The 14721-nt window shown below is 39.7% G+C and overlaps 1 protein-coding gene across 1 annotated transcript in view; it reads right to left on the minus strand.

Annotated features, from left to right (window-relative positions):
• ntrk3b (neurotrophic tyrosine kinase, receptor, type 3b) overlaps window positions 1-14458 on the minus strand; it is a 352741-nt gene extending 338283 nt beyond the window's left edge. Inside the window, exons 1-2 of the mRNA XM_074666174.1 lie at window positions 14412-14458; window positions 11594-11708 (exon numbers count right to left, since the gene is read on the minus strand). The gene's annotated coding sequence lies outside the window, so the exon portion shown is untranslated. The remainder of the gene's footprint in view (window positions 1-11593; window positions 11709-14411) is intronic.
• Window positions 14459-14721: the final 263 nt, after the last annotated feature.

Here is a 14721-nt window from a genome sequence, read left to right on the forward strand (position 1 = left end):
TAAACACAAATAAGAAAAAAAAAAGTCCAACTCCAAATACATTTCACAGATGTAGACCCCCCGGTAAAGTAAATTTGAGAGTAAAATAAGTACATACTCGCAATCCCTAATAAATTGAATGTTGTGTTTTCTTGCGTTCTGACCTCTGTACAGGAAGTGCATTTCTACCGCTGCGCTTCTGCAACCCCTGGGCTACAACATCACCACTAATTAACTCTATGTTACAATCAATGTTTGGCTGGAGGGTTATCATGAATTTAACATTTTTCTTCTCCTTCTCCTCTCCAACATCTGATCGTGCCAGGGAAATAAAAATATTTATTACATCTAAATCTGCAGTGCAGTGTTCTGCTGATTAGTGAACTCGTTGGTTTCTGAGATTAAGAAATTAGTGTCCACATTCCAGTGCTTCTTGCATCTGTGGATCAAAGCAGCAGCATGGCAGGTCTAATCATGGAGGGCTCTCTGAGATGATAATTTAGCATGTTGCAAAATAAATCCATGACCTGATTCTCTCTCATCTTGCATCTTCTAGTCTGGTATCTGAGGCTCTGCATGCTTACATCGCAGCAGGTGGTGTCACATAATGTTCCACCACGCTTCTCTGCAATTAGCCCCCTGCGCATCGAGGTGCACGCTGGCAACATACAGCCTCTGTCAAGTACATGTGTCATCAAGTAATGACCTGTCAGTCTAAAAGTGTCAACTATCATTTCCACAATGTGATTCTTCCTATAGGAGACGTGTGTTTTTCCTCTTTCTTTATCTCCTCCGAGGAGACAAAGGTAGATTCCAATCAGGAGAAAAATGGATATTAAAAAATAACAAAGGAGATTGATTCATATCAGACAAATGGTCATTTTCCAGGCCTGATCAATTACCCAGTGTGAAGCAATGTTCAAAAACGGGTCTGAGCAGAACCAATCCAAATTAAGTGAATGGAAGGAAATTACAGCTGGAAAATGAAAAGTCATGACCTCGTTCATCCAGAGGTGACATGACATCTTGTTACTATGATAACTGAAATTAGAGTCTAATAGAGGTTTGTCACGGTGTGTCTGCAGGGTACTTAACCCACAGTTAGAAGCTATATGCCGCCACGCAGGTGGAGTGACAGCAAAATCAAAGATTGAAATAGTAATATCTGTACTAAAATGCTGCCAGAAGAACAGAACTTAAGACCTGCTGTCCTTAAAGTATTTGACCATTTTCCTGCTGCAATGCATTTTGAATGATTTCCTCTGTGTTCAGCCTTTTTAACACAGTGTTTTAAATCCTCAACATGTGATGGCGTCCTTCCTCGATTCTCCAGACTACTCCTGCTTTCATCTGAGGACTGTGCTGTCCATTCTGGATGACCTGAGGCATTTTCCTGAATGCTTTATCAGAGGAAGTTATAATTTTTCATCATCAGAAATTTAGCCAGCAGCATTGCTTTAGGGATGGTGATGTTTTCCCGTTTGTAAAATCAGAACTTTGACAGATTAATTTCAGTAGAAGTGATTTTAGGGGGTGAATATTTTGATTTTCTGATTGTTTGACCAAACACTTGTCTTGTCAACACTTGATCTCTGTGGTAAGAGCTATGCTGGCTTACAACACTGAGCATGTCAGCATTTATGAAACCGATTGTTGGCAGGTCCCTCTCTCAGCAGGTGGTGGCTGGTTGTAACCAGAAAAGGTATGGCCAGCTTACCAGGTTATTTTGAGTTCCATCACAATGCTTTTTTACTCTTGCTCACGTCATTTTATGCCATCATGTCCCCACTGACATAAGCTGTCCAGAGGCGCACTGTTAAGCATGAAAATGTCATGAAGGAGAAATGTCATGTGACATTTCAGAGAAATCAGAAGTCCACCCAGAGAAGAGACTTTTGTTCCTTTATTCTATGTCCAACTGTGATCTGTTTATATTTAAAACCTGGGTCTCACAGCTGATATCTCGACTGTTTGTGGTTAAATGTGGTATTTCGACAAAGCTGGTGCCCTCACACCACGTTGTCATGTCGTGAGAGAAGTGTCATATAATTCACAAAGCAGGTTGGAAGTCTTTACAATTGATTTAGAACAGCGGTTGTTGTTTTTCATTGATCCATAATCATGTCTCCTTTAGTTGTGAAGACTAGACTTCACAACTAACTTCATATGTACACAACACACAAGACAAAACATTTCACTCAACTGGTAAGATGAAGACACACAGATGTATTTCTTACTAAGCCCATGAGACTCTAAACCACCCCAATGGGACAGTCTCAAAGATGTTTCAAAACATGATGCCAACAAATGAAACAAAACTCTAAGAGAACAGATTATTTTTGTGCATTTCTCTGTTTCTCATTGAAAATTTGACAAATGTCAGAATTCGGTGAAAGATGTACATTTAAGGAACACAATAACATGATTCCATCATGTCAGGAAGCATCTAATCATTGGTGAGTTTTATCTCCTGCGTGTGTTGTGGTCTCATGACAGATACGAATTTAATCAATGGACTCTGAACTGTGCAAGATTCAACAGCAAGACTTCTTTTAATTAAGATGGTATACATTCCATCAATTATTTTGACCCAACTCTGGTTTCCCCATTTCTCCGAAGATTAATTTATAAAATGTATTTTTCTGTCATACCTTTACATAAACATACAAATCTGCCAATTCAACAACAAGTCAGAGCGAGGTGTCACGAAGGGAGTGATGATATCAAATTCTTGGTATAAACCTCCCAGAAGGACAAAATGTTGAAACCTATAACCATTCATTGACAAATAAGACATATTTCAAGTATCAGCAGGAGACAGATGATTTGCAAAAGCCACAATATGAATACAAAAGCAACAACACAATTGCAAACAGAGCAACACAAATCTAAAAGCCAAAACAGGAATGAGGGAAACTTGCGTTGGTGTAATCAATGAATAAGACTAAAGAGGGAATTCACTGAGATCAACGCAAGATTGGCTGAAAATGTGACATAATCAATTTGTAAATCTGTACATTTGATAAAATACGTCAGGAAAACAGAAACACAACTTGGTTTCATGTCAGCATTGAAGAGTGAGATAGTGTTTTAACCAAAGTTTTTTTTTTGTTTGTTTGTTTTTTTAAAAAGAGGCTGAACTGAGGGGTCTCAGCACAATTAAAGAGTTGGTTGAGGTTGTGTAGCCACACATATCTATTAGCAAGGCAATATTAGGGAAGTATCGAGGAATGATTTTTCATCTTAACTTATAACTACAAAGCTGTGATGTATAAAGTACTTGAAAGCCATACTTCAGTAAAAGTAACAGTATATCATTTGATATCTTCTCTCATAAAAGTTTAAGTCACTCATAAAGAAATCACTTGAGTAAAAGTCTTAAAGTTAACCTGGCATGCCAGACGAACAGTTTTATATATCCGGCACAGAAATATTTCACGAGTCCATCTGGGTAGAAGCTCTTTAGATTTGTTTTCAAAGGCAGGACCTTCAAAAAAATCTGCAGCTGGTGATTGGACGACCGTTCTGATTAACACACTCACCACAGACCAATCCACATCAAGCCACAGTATGACGGAGCTCATGTGTGCCGCTGTGAGAAACAATAAACGAACAACTATGGGAACACGAGAAACAGTTGTGATAATGGCGTTTGAAAGATGTCCAGATCAAAGATTCATCTGTAAGATGAATCTTTGATCTGGACAAAGTCAAATGTTTTTTAGATGAGGCGACAGGTGTCGGTCTTCTTCTGAAGCAAAACTAGCAGGTGGTGGTGGTGTGGTGGTGTGGTGGTGTCTCTACTTCACCAGTGGAAGAGGTTACTTCCATCATACTGTAGATAAAAAGGAATATCCTCAGGTTGTCCACAGTCTCGCTGTGACGTGTCTCTGCTTAATATGACAGTGCCAGTTATTTGTGCAAGAACACAGGGTCCTGATACTACATCCATGATGAGACATTTTGTTTTTTTGGAGTAAAAGTGAAAGTTGCAATAAATATAGAAACTCAAGTATAGATCCTCCCAAAACCTACTTAAGTGCTACTTCACCTACCTCAGTATTACAAAGTACTTTTACTTTGTTTCTTTACACCACTGCTACAAAGTCTGAGGCTTTTTTTTCTCAGGTGGTCCTGATAATGGAGCCCAAGTTCATTTTTTTCTACATTTAAATGCCCTCTCCTGTTGTGAGGTGGTTCAGTCTTTGGCTTGGCATTAGGGATCCTTTAGAAAACAAATGAGAGCTGTGCAAACATCTTAGTGTTGGGATAATTCCTAGAAATACTGAGTTGGCCAGTTGGAGAATTAGACACCAAGAAACAACCAACCCTCCCCTATTCTATATGAAAAGGGCATAAACTTGCAGAATGACCAAAACATACATTTCACGTTTTTCAATTTACAGCTTGAAAGGGGCTGTTTAATGTATAACTGCCAATTTATAGAGACACAATTATATATTTAGGGGAAAAAAAAGACAAGGACTTAATCCTAAACACCTTTCGCATAAATCCTATTTTGTGTGTAAAGATGCTGTCGCCTCATTTGCACCGCAGTGCCTGTCCAAAAGAGATGCTTGTTCAGCAAGAAGACGAGGCAGCAATTGGAGTGCAACATGCAGACAAGCAGACAAGGTGTAATCCATAGATAAACAGTGACAAGGAGCAGGCAAACAGGAAGCCTGCACTAGTAAAAGATGGCTGTACCTACAATTCACAGCACTGGCCAGCCAAGTCAAACAAGCCAGCTGGAGGTTGCAAACACAGCTCCATTTACATCACATTTTACATTCACCATTTGATTGACATTGAAGGCTGAGGCAAGGATGAATACAAGAACATACTGCGTGAGGAGCAAGGGCATGTTTCATAGCAACAAACATAATGAATTATGTATGATTATACATTAAACATGACACTGCTTAGATAGATAGATAGATAGATAGATAGATAGATAGATAGATAGATAGATAGATAGATAGATAGATAGATAGATAGATAGATAGATAGATAGATAGATGGATAGATAGAGACAGACAGACAGACAGACAGACAGACAGACAGACAGACAGACAGACAGACAGACAGAGAATCCACCCAATGGCTGTGGGGGGTAGTGAGGGCAAGTTTGCCAGGCCTTACTGACCTGGCCTCACTCAAAGGTTCCTGGTTAAAAGACAGGAACTAAAAAGTAAACTACTGAAGTCCTGGTTGGTTTGTACTTTTGCAAGTCTCCTCAAACAGTAGAGCAAAGGGGATTTCACACTCAAGAAGTAGAAATTTAAAGCATTTTGATAAATGTTGTTCCTCATATTGTAAAACCATAATTTACTAGTTAAAATTATCATTACCCATATAAAGTGAAAATACAAATATTACACAAGAAATACTGTAGAGAGGATGAAATATTGCTTTACAGATTTCAACATTTGGTACAAGCTTGATCCAGTCAGTGGATAGGTCAAAAGGGAGTAAAGGGTGAAAATGTTCAAGGTAAAGTAATAACTGAGCGTAATGATGCTTTATTGACCATAACTACGCTAAAATGTTGAGTTTCCATCACATCAAGGCACAGTGTTAGTTCAGGCAGACCATAAAGTCAAGCTTGGCCCACAGTAAATCAGACGCTTTTAACACCAGCCCCATCAGCTGACAGCTCAGCTGATTACATTTACACATCCAGATGGCAGAAAGTAAAACGGACATTTGAGTTAAACTGCTGTGTCCTGCACACTCTTACTGCTTCTCCTGTGAACCACTTCCCACCCAAACTCCTCCTTTAATACTGTGTCTGATTTCACCTGTGTCGTATGTATGGTCTGCTCTCCTCACGTTCAGGTTTTGGTATTCCACAAGGGCACGAGGAAAGGCGAGGAGCTCCCCTAACAGAGGCATCTTGCCAAACATGACTTAAGGCTGGTACACATTACAGAATTCTCCAAAATTTCACACATTTAGAGAGCACACACTTGATGATAACACAAGACAGATTGCACATTATTTCTCTCTCCTGATCTTACAGTATGTGGTGTGCACTCTGAGGACACCACCACACTAACAGACTCTTCAACAGAGCTTCAGCTTCTTCACGCTCAATATTCCAAATCTCTTGTAAAATGTGACTTCAGTGTAAACAAACATGACGGAGGTACGGGAAAAATCAAAAATGTTTGTTTTCTGACACTAGAATTTAAAAAACACCAAAAAGAAAAGGGCCTATGGAAAAGGTTGTGGAAACAGCGGGGATACGGACTGTACAATGTGTGTTGGAGGTAAGTATAGTTGTTTTTAGTATTACAGATAGATTTCTTCCTTCCTCTTTGGTCAGTCAGCTGAGTCAGCTTGGGTCTTGATTGGCTTTGCTCCAATACATGTGACATTACACGCTGTACCTGCTCGGCCCCTCTCAGAGTGCCGCACACACTACAGGATTTTTAGACGCAAATATTAAACATGTTCATTATCTATGATCTCTGAATCGGAGGCCTTCCGAGCAGCTCCGACCAGAAAAAAAAATCACTCTTAACACACCCCACACCACAGGAAAATCACACATGATACCATCATCCTTTGCTGGCTTTGATCGTAATTGAGAGATCAGGACAAAAGTCAGCCAAATTATCCTGTAGTGTGTAACCACCTTTAAACAATAATAATTTCTGACTGAAACACCTTAACTTTATTGAATTTTCTCACAGCTGAAATATTTTCTAGATCCATAAATGCTTTTAATGCTGGCAATGGTTTGTACTGAGCCTGTTAGGAGTGGTTATTTTTAATGCATCTGAGTAATTATGTCTTAATTTAGTCAATGATCACTTGGTTGTGCTTCACCACACACACACAAAAAGTATTAACTTAGAGGAAGCAGCACACACAGAGTTCTGTATTTTTAGACTAGCAGTGTACTTGAATGCCACTTCAGGCTTAAAATAAAATTCATATGATGTCTGTTCCTCTCTAACACATTAGGCCTATATCTCTCTTTCATTTGCTTTCCCTGAAAACCATATATACTTTTTTTTTCATTTATTTATTTTTTTTATTTTTATTTTTTTCAGGGCTTTAAGTTGCTGATCCCCCCCACCCAACACCCCCAAGACAGCAGCCATTTTTATTCTGCTCTCGCTGTGACTCTGACTGGATAAGCTAATCAGCCCTCGCCTCAGGGATTACAGTCCTTATCATATCTCCGCCACCAGTCAGGTTAAGCATGCTGCCACGTTGTAACTCTTTTTAATAAAGCTCCATTTTTAAATCAAGATTTGGGGAAAGCCACCCACTCGGTTAATTGGTTTCTATTATATTAGTAAGGATTGTGTGCCAGCCAACTCAGTGGAACTGGCATGGGCAAAGAGGGTGCAGCACTGCTGACTCACACACAGAGACCTCACAACTCCAATTAGCACCATCATTGAAAAGTACTTGAAAAGTTCTTTAATGGAGGCCGGATAAGTGCGAGGCGAGCGCAGAGGGTTTGGCTTTTTTTATGTTATGACTCAGGTCACGGTGACTGTGTCGATGGATGTTATCAGCTCTGCTGCTAATATGCAGCACTGAGCGCTGCAGCAGCCTATTATCAGATACGATATGTCTTATGGGAAAAATAGTCGGAATTCCCCAAAAAGTTGTTCTTGAAGTCCAGGCATTAGAGGGAGCAGATGTTATTGATAAAATGGGCCCACAGATATATGACTCAGACACATCACAACTTTTAAGTGCGACTAAAGTTTCCTATAGGGATCAAACTTAAAGCTCCTGTGAGGATCTCGCCTTTTGTGTGGGTTTTGTACCTTCATTCACAGTGGTATCTTTACTTTCCTCTGATCCTGTCCTGTACATGCATGAGGAGGATTTTCTGACTAAATATTTGTTCCTGCTGTCTTTGACAGTCAGTTCAGTTGTACCACCCACTGTGGATTTTTGTTCTGACAAATGCAAACAAAGGCTGTAAATCATTTCATCTGACACCCAGCAGAAGTGACAGGTTTCTTCTTTCAAAGTTAAAAGTATCTGTGCAGAAACTCACTTCTCAGTCACATGACCAGTGCAGCCTGCAGGGGAAAGAGGGTAAATGACAGCCTCTGTTGGACACTGTGGAGCTGAATCATGGGCTTATTGATTGTTTATCTCTTCGACATGCAAAAATGTCATAATCAAAGCAAAGGTGGGTGCCACCAATCATGCAGACTGGTAAAATCATGTCTCCATCCAAAAAGTCCTCTGTCAGGCCTTGACACTGAAAGTCAACCTCAACTTGTTGGGACCACTTTATCACCAGAATGTCAGAATAAAGTGTCCAGTTGTGAAAAGAGCAACATCATTACTGGGCTGCTGTTAGCTTGGAGTCAACAAGTAACCGCTAGAGATGTTCACATCGGTCCGCCCACACCAACCATGTCAGGAGGAACGCTACGTTGACTAGAACGGATGACAGCCACAAATAACACCAATAATTGCACTCTGAGGCTATTCGAGCATAAAAACACCCACATAGTTCTGCAGATCTGTGGAGTTTGCTCCAGCTATGCATGAGCTGCAACATCTCAACTCTGTGCAGTGCAAAGTTGCGCTGCGGGGTCTCACGCTGACACTGCTCAATTATATCCACATATATGATGAGCTAAAAGAAGAGAGTACGTCCTTACTATTTCATTTAGGTGTCAATACATGACAAATGTGACAAAAAATCTTTTGGTATATTTTCAATTTACCTGCTGGAACAAGCTATTGAAAGTCAATATGTTTATTTTAAAAAGATTAATAAATAAAACAGTCATGCACTGCTACAGCTCATACGGACCTGATCAAAATCTTAAGACCAGTTAAAATATGCACATTTGGACCTTAATGAGGTTTTAAGTAGAGCTACAATATGCAAAAGCAAGAAGGGGGAGTGTGACAAAAACATTTGGATATATAATTAAAACAAATAAAAAAAATGAAATTTGTATTTTCTGTCAGGCATTCACACGATCATGCCCTCCTGATGGCCAAAGCTACGAATCTGTCTCTTCTTGAACGTGGTCGATCATCGAGCTGCATAAGCAAGGCCTCTCGCAGCATGCCATTGCTGCTGAGTTTGGACGCAATAAGACAGTCATGCTACATTTTTTTGAAAGATCCTGAGCATTATGGACCAAAAAAGTCAATTGGTAGACCCCAAAAAATTACACCTGCGCTGAGGCGGAGGATCTGATTGGCTGTCCGTCAAGACATAGGGGGGTCCTCAACCCAAATTAAGGCCCTTACTGGTGCCGACTGCAGCACAACAACCATCAGATGACATGTGAGAAAGAGGTTTCAAAAACAAAAAACGGATTCAAAGACCCCGTCTCCTTCAACGCCACAAAACTGCTTGTTTAGACTTTGCCAGGGAGCATCAAACATGGGACACTGAAAGGTGGAGAAAAGTTTTAGTCTCCGGTGAGAAAAAATGTAACCTTAACGGTTCCAGATGGCTTTAATGTTACTGGCATGACAAGGAGATCCTTTTTCATTTAGTGAACACTGGAGCTTCAGGTGGTGCAGGGTGGTCAAACGGCAGCTGGTTACATGCAGATGTTGCAGCAGGCGTCCTTCATGACTGAGGGCCCTGGTCTGTGTGGTAACAGCTGGTTTTTCAACAGGACAACACTGCAGGTCACAATGCTGGCTTGATGAAGGACTTTTTCAGGGAGAATAACATCGCTCTTTGGGACCATCCCGCATGTTCCCCTGATTTAAATCCAATAGAGAACATTTGGGGATGGATGGCAAGGGAAGTTTATAAAAATGGCCGTCAGTTCCAGACAGTTGATGCCCTTCATGAAGCCATCTTCACCACTTGGAGCAATGTTCCCAAAAGCTTCCTGGAAACACTTGCATCAAGCCCAAACCAATTTTTGAAGTGATCAAGGACAGTGGAGCCACTCATTACTGAGTCCTACTGAGAAAAAACTTTTGTTCTGGTTTGGAGAGGGATTTTTTTGTAATTTTTTGAGCGATGGTCTTAAACTTTTGATCAGCTGATAAACAGCCTATTTCAGTTTACTTGTTATCAAATAATTACTTTTTCAAAGTGCTTTTAATCACACCCCCTTCTTATTTTTGCATATTGTAACTTTACTTATAGCCTTATTAAGATCCAAATGTGCAAAAGGTAAATTCTAGCAATTTTCTAACTGGTCTTAAGATTTTGATCAGGTCTGTATATGAAGAGGGTTAAGTCTCAGACAGTTGAACTGATTTAACACCTGATTATTATAATAGGAGTAAATTCAAAGTAATATTAACTCAGTTTATGTACAGATATGTTATTTTCAGGTCATCCAGAGATGAAAATGATTTTCTCCTTGTTTTGATCGCTGAAAAGTTTGAGCATAACCAAGCTTTTGAACATTGTGGCACAGTTACAGCTAGCTCTCATCCAACAGTAAATATTTCACTCTGGGCTGTATGTGTCATTTGAAAAGAAAAATACCCTTTTTTCCTAAAATGAAAGTGTAATGGCTCATTCACATGTGTTCAGAACACAGTGAAGCACTGAGACACTATTTGATCTGCAGCACAGTTTGTGAAGCATTTGTCCTTTGTGTGTATTTTTGTGAATCAGATGATGTTTTTTGGCTCCTTTGCACATGGTTAGCCAGCGCAAAAGCTGTGCAAACTTTTGGTGAATCAGGCCCTCAGGGTGTTTACTTCAGCTTACTGGTAATGTGAAATTTACTCAAAGACGTGCAAACTCTAGCAGTTGACATTATTTTGGTTGCTCATCAACTGTGTAGATGCTGCATTTATGCCCTCCTCTCTGGATTATTTCTATTTTCACAAATGCTCTGTTTATTAGCATGCACTAATTTTTTTTTAAAAATAAATAAATAATGAAAATAAAATTATGAGACTATCAGCTACAAGTCTGAGTCATTCCCCTTTTATTAGACGTAAGATGAATTTTAAAACTTTGACTGTTTAAGTGTAAAGAAACCAGACCCTGTCTTTAACTGACAGTTGCTTCCCAGCTCTTCCCATCATACAGAGAGCTGACGCCATAATCCCAGCAGTGTCAGCGTGTGGCTCTACATGTTAATTAAAAAGGCACCACAGGGTACGCTGGCTTTTCTTTTTTAAGGAAGTATTAAGGCTGTTACAAAATGATTTATTAATAGGTCGCAACATGACTTATGTAACTCTCCTGTTTTAAAGTCAAACATTTATCAGTTTCTGGGTCTGTTAACACAAACTCGCTGTGGTTCAGGTAAAAGGTGCCATTATGCATGCACTGTGCTGTGGTTTGCTTGATTAAGCTTTTCCTCTGAGATGTGGTGGGAGGAAAAATCCAAACATGAAGAAGCTCCTACACAAATTAAAAGAGACTGTCACTGAATGCTCACTGAATCAGTTTCAATAGCTCGACAAAAGATGGCAGAGAAAGGAAAATCTTTAATGTCAGCGTTGCTCTCTTATCTTGCTCATGAAAGAAATGAAACGTGTCATTCCTGTGTAGTGCAGCCTTCTTTACAACTGTAAATCGTCAGCGAGGAATCATTATTTGATAAGAGTGGGAGTACAAGAGCTAAGCAGGTTTAAAGAAGCGTAACTGACTCGCTGGGTTGCATGGTGTGTGCAAACTCACCTGATGCCTCTTGCGGAGGAGAGCTCTGCTCTGACGTAACCTTTCACTTGTCACCTTCACCTCCTTCTCACAATCCTCGCCATCCTTTCAGGGAAGAGGATGAATTGTTTGCACACTGCAGACAAACACAACCAGACATTCACTACAAATATTTGGCAGGACATATAGCTATCACCCAGACTGTGACATTGGTTAGGGTCACAACATGATCCATGATGGAGCTACGTCCTTTAATCAAAGGGTGTGAAGGTGGAATCCTTCATCTCAATTAGAGGTTCGCCCTTCCTACTTGTTCCTCTGACCTTCTTGAATATGTCTCTCATTGAATAAAAAAACTCTGAGCCTTTTTTGTGCCATCTTTCAAGGGGCTGAAAGTCAAAGTTGGTGAGTGAGTGAAAAAAAAAAGTGAAAATTTCTTCATTGGAGGTTCTGCAGATGTCAAAATGACACATGACTATAGACTGATGTGAGTTTTATTGAACGCACAGCCTTTTCAAGGATTCTGTACTGTAGCTCTCTCTGTAGGTCCTAACCCAGTATTATATTGATAAGGGTCATGTGTCGTAAGAAGCCTGTATTGAATATATGTTTCCCTTGTCTGAAGGAAATCCTATGTCCTGTAGAGTTAAGTTTACACAGCCACGCTATGGGACAAGCAGCTCTTATTATTTATTTATTTGTTTGTTTTTTTTGTTTATATGAAGTTAGCTGAGAGGCCTGTGGTATACTGAGCTTACCATGCCACCACCACAGTGTGTGTGTGTGTGTGTGTGTGTGTGTGTGTGTGTGTGTGTGTGTGTGTGTGTGTGTGTGTGTGTGTGTGTGTGTGTGTGTGTGTGTGTGTGTGGTAACACTTAGTTTATGTAGACATAAGCCCCGTTTCCACCAAGCAGTCCGGTTTAGATCAGTATGGTTTGGTACAGGTTGGCTTGGTTAAGCCTGGTCCTGTTTGCATTTCCACAGCCAACTGTGCCCCCTTGTGGTAGGCGGCGTGTAAGCTGGATGCTGATAGCCGCACCGGTCCCCAACCTTTTTTTGCGCTACGGACCAGTTCAATGTCAGACAATATTTTCATGAACTAGCGCTTCTTCTGTCTCCTCACTGGCTCTTTTACCCTGTCTGAAGAAACTTCCTTAAGATGTTTGTTTTTTGTCCATTTTGCTAGCTTGGGGATTTGGTGTCAATGATGAGTTATAGACATGCATGATGGAAAGAATCCAGTCTTTTTTTAAAATAAAACATCATTCAGAGTAAGATAACAAATCAAATTGAGATAATTTAAGTTGAGTATTCTTTATGTGCGGCCTCGTACCAATTGACTCACAGACCGGCCCAGGGGTTGGGAACCACTGAGTTAAATAATAGCACGACGCCACAGCAGTGCAATACAGTGTACCCCAGCTGTGAGTCAATACAGTGCAATACAGTGTACCCCAGCTGTGAGTCAATACAGTGCAATACAGTGTACCCCAGCTGTGAGTCCTTGTAGTTATTTTGTTCAGTATTGTTTTGGAACATTTTGAGTTGCTTGTTTAAGAATTTCAGTTTAGTTTTCTTTGTGTTTAGCTTGCTGACTGGGTACTGTTGTACGGGGCTCAGTAGCTTAACATTTAGCTTAGCATATAACTAAACAATACCTATAGCTTATTAAAGTATGTAGCTTATCAGTTACCACAATTAGCTTAGCAGTTAGCATAATTACCTAAGCATAAACATCTCTTATCTATTTGAAATACAAGTAAATGTAGTATGTACTTTGAGAAGTTATTTTAGCATCATGCTATACATGCATTATTTTTCCTTTGTTATAGTTTTCACTCTCAATTAAGTAATGGTAAATAAACCAAGTTTAACTGAGACCTGACTCATCACCATTTGAATTGGAGTTTGGCTAGCTGTCAATGTACATTCACACATGTATGGAGGAAAGTTGCACAATCAAGTTTTGTTTCAGAGAGAACTGTGTGCCGCTGTTGTTCGGTAAGCAACAATTCTTTCGACCAATCATTGGTCTGCAGTCTTGTAGCTCCATCTTCTGGGATTGTATCATTAATCAGGCACTCCTTTGTAAAGGTCCCAATAAGTGGGACGGCTCGTCTCGATTGTTTGGGGATCTGCCCCAGGATTAGTCAGTGGAAACGCCATAAAATGCGTGCTGTTCCAAGATGAACCATACTGAACTGCTTGGTGGAAACGGGGCTGTGGAGACACACTAACGTATCAATAGTGTTTATAGTTCAAAAATAGTTTGAATTAGTTGAGAAACTGTTATTTTTTTAATGAAAATTAGTTAAAAAAAATCCCTGTACTGTATATTGCCCACATTAGCATATTCAGTGCCCCCTCGTTCCAAAAGTGCTTTCACTTTGCTCTGCCTGTTTGAGCTCATGCAATTTTCCTGAAGCAACAAAACAACAGTATTTTTCAACCTGCCAAATCATTGACACTATTTTTGGGAAATTTATCCACATAATCTCCAAAAATACTTTGTTATATAAATATGTGATCATTTATGAAGAGAAATTTGTGATTTTACTTTTTTTTGAATTATTATTTTTGTTATTAAAATTCATTCCCAAGAGCCAAAACAGACACAATGTTCAATGAATCACACATCATGTGGTTAAGATGTAACTGCCTGCGATTATACACCTGACCAGCAGGTGGTTTCATGTGCAAATGAAGCTTCAAGACATGAACCCTTTCTTGAACCACTTGGTTCAAGTGGTTCGATGTCTCATGAGGCATCATCTCACTTTCACTTATTACATTATTTTATTTATTAGTAAAGCTTTCAAGGGAAATTTGTTACAGTTACCTGTCCTCTCCTGCCATGCTGGGCTTCCACCTCCAAAACCAGGAAATAGCAAACAGAAGTGCGTTCAGTCATTGGCTATTAAGGAGGTGTGTCTGCCGGACAGTACCATGTGTGAATGAGAGGGAGGGGGGATTATAGACATGAACTTAGGAATGTGTTTTTAAGGTCAGTTTGAACTTTCATTAAATTAATTTATACTGATAAGCATTTACAAACCTGATGTAAATGTTAAGTGAACTGTTGACCAGATAAGAGTCAGAGGTAAGTTGATTGTTCACTAACTGATTGTTCACTTGTTTACCCTTACTCT

Source organism: Halichoeres trimaculatus, unplaced genomic scaffold, assembly GCF_033239565.1.
Source record: "Halichoeres trimaculatus isolate MK-OKI-2021-1 unplaced genomic scaffold, fHalTri1.1 fHalTri1_scaffold_3, whole genome shotgun sequence".
Classification (NCBI taxonomy): Eukaryota; Metazoa; Chordata; class Actinopteri; order Labriformes; family Labridae; genus Halichoeres; species Halichoeres trimaculatus.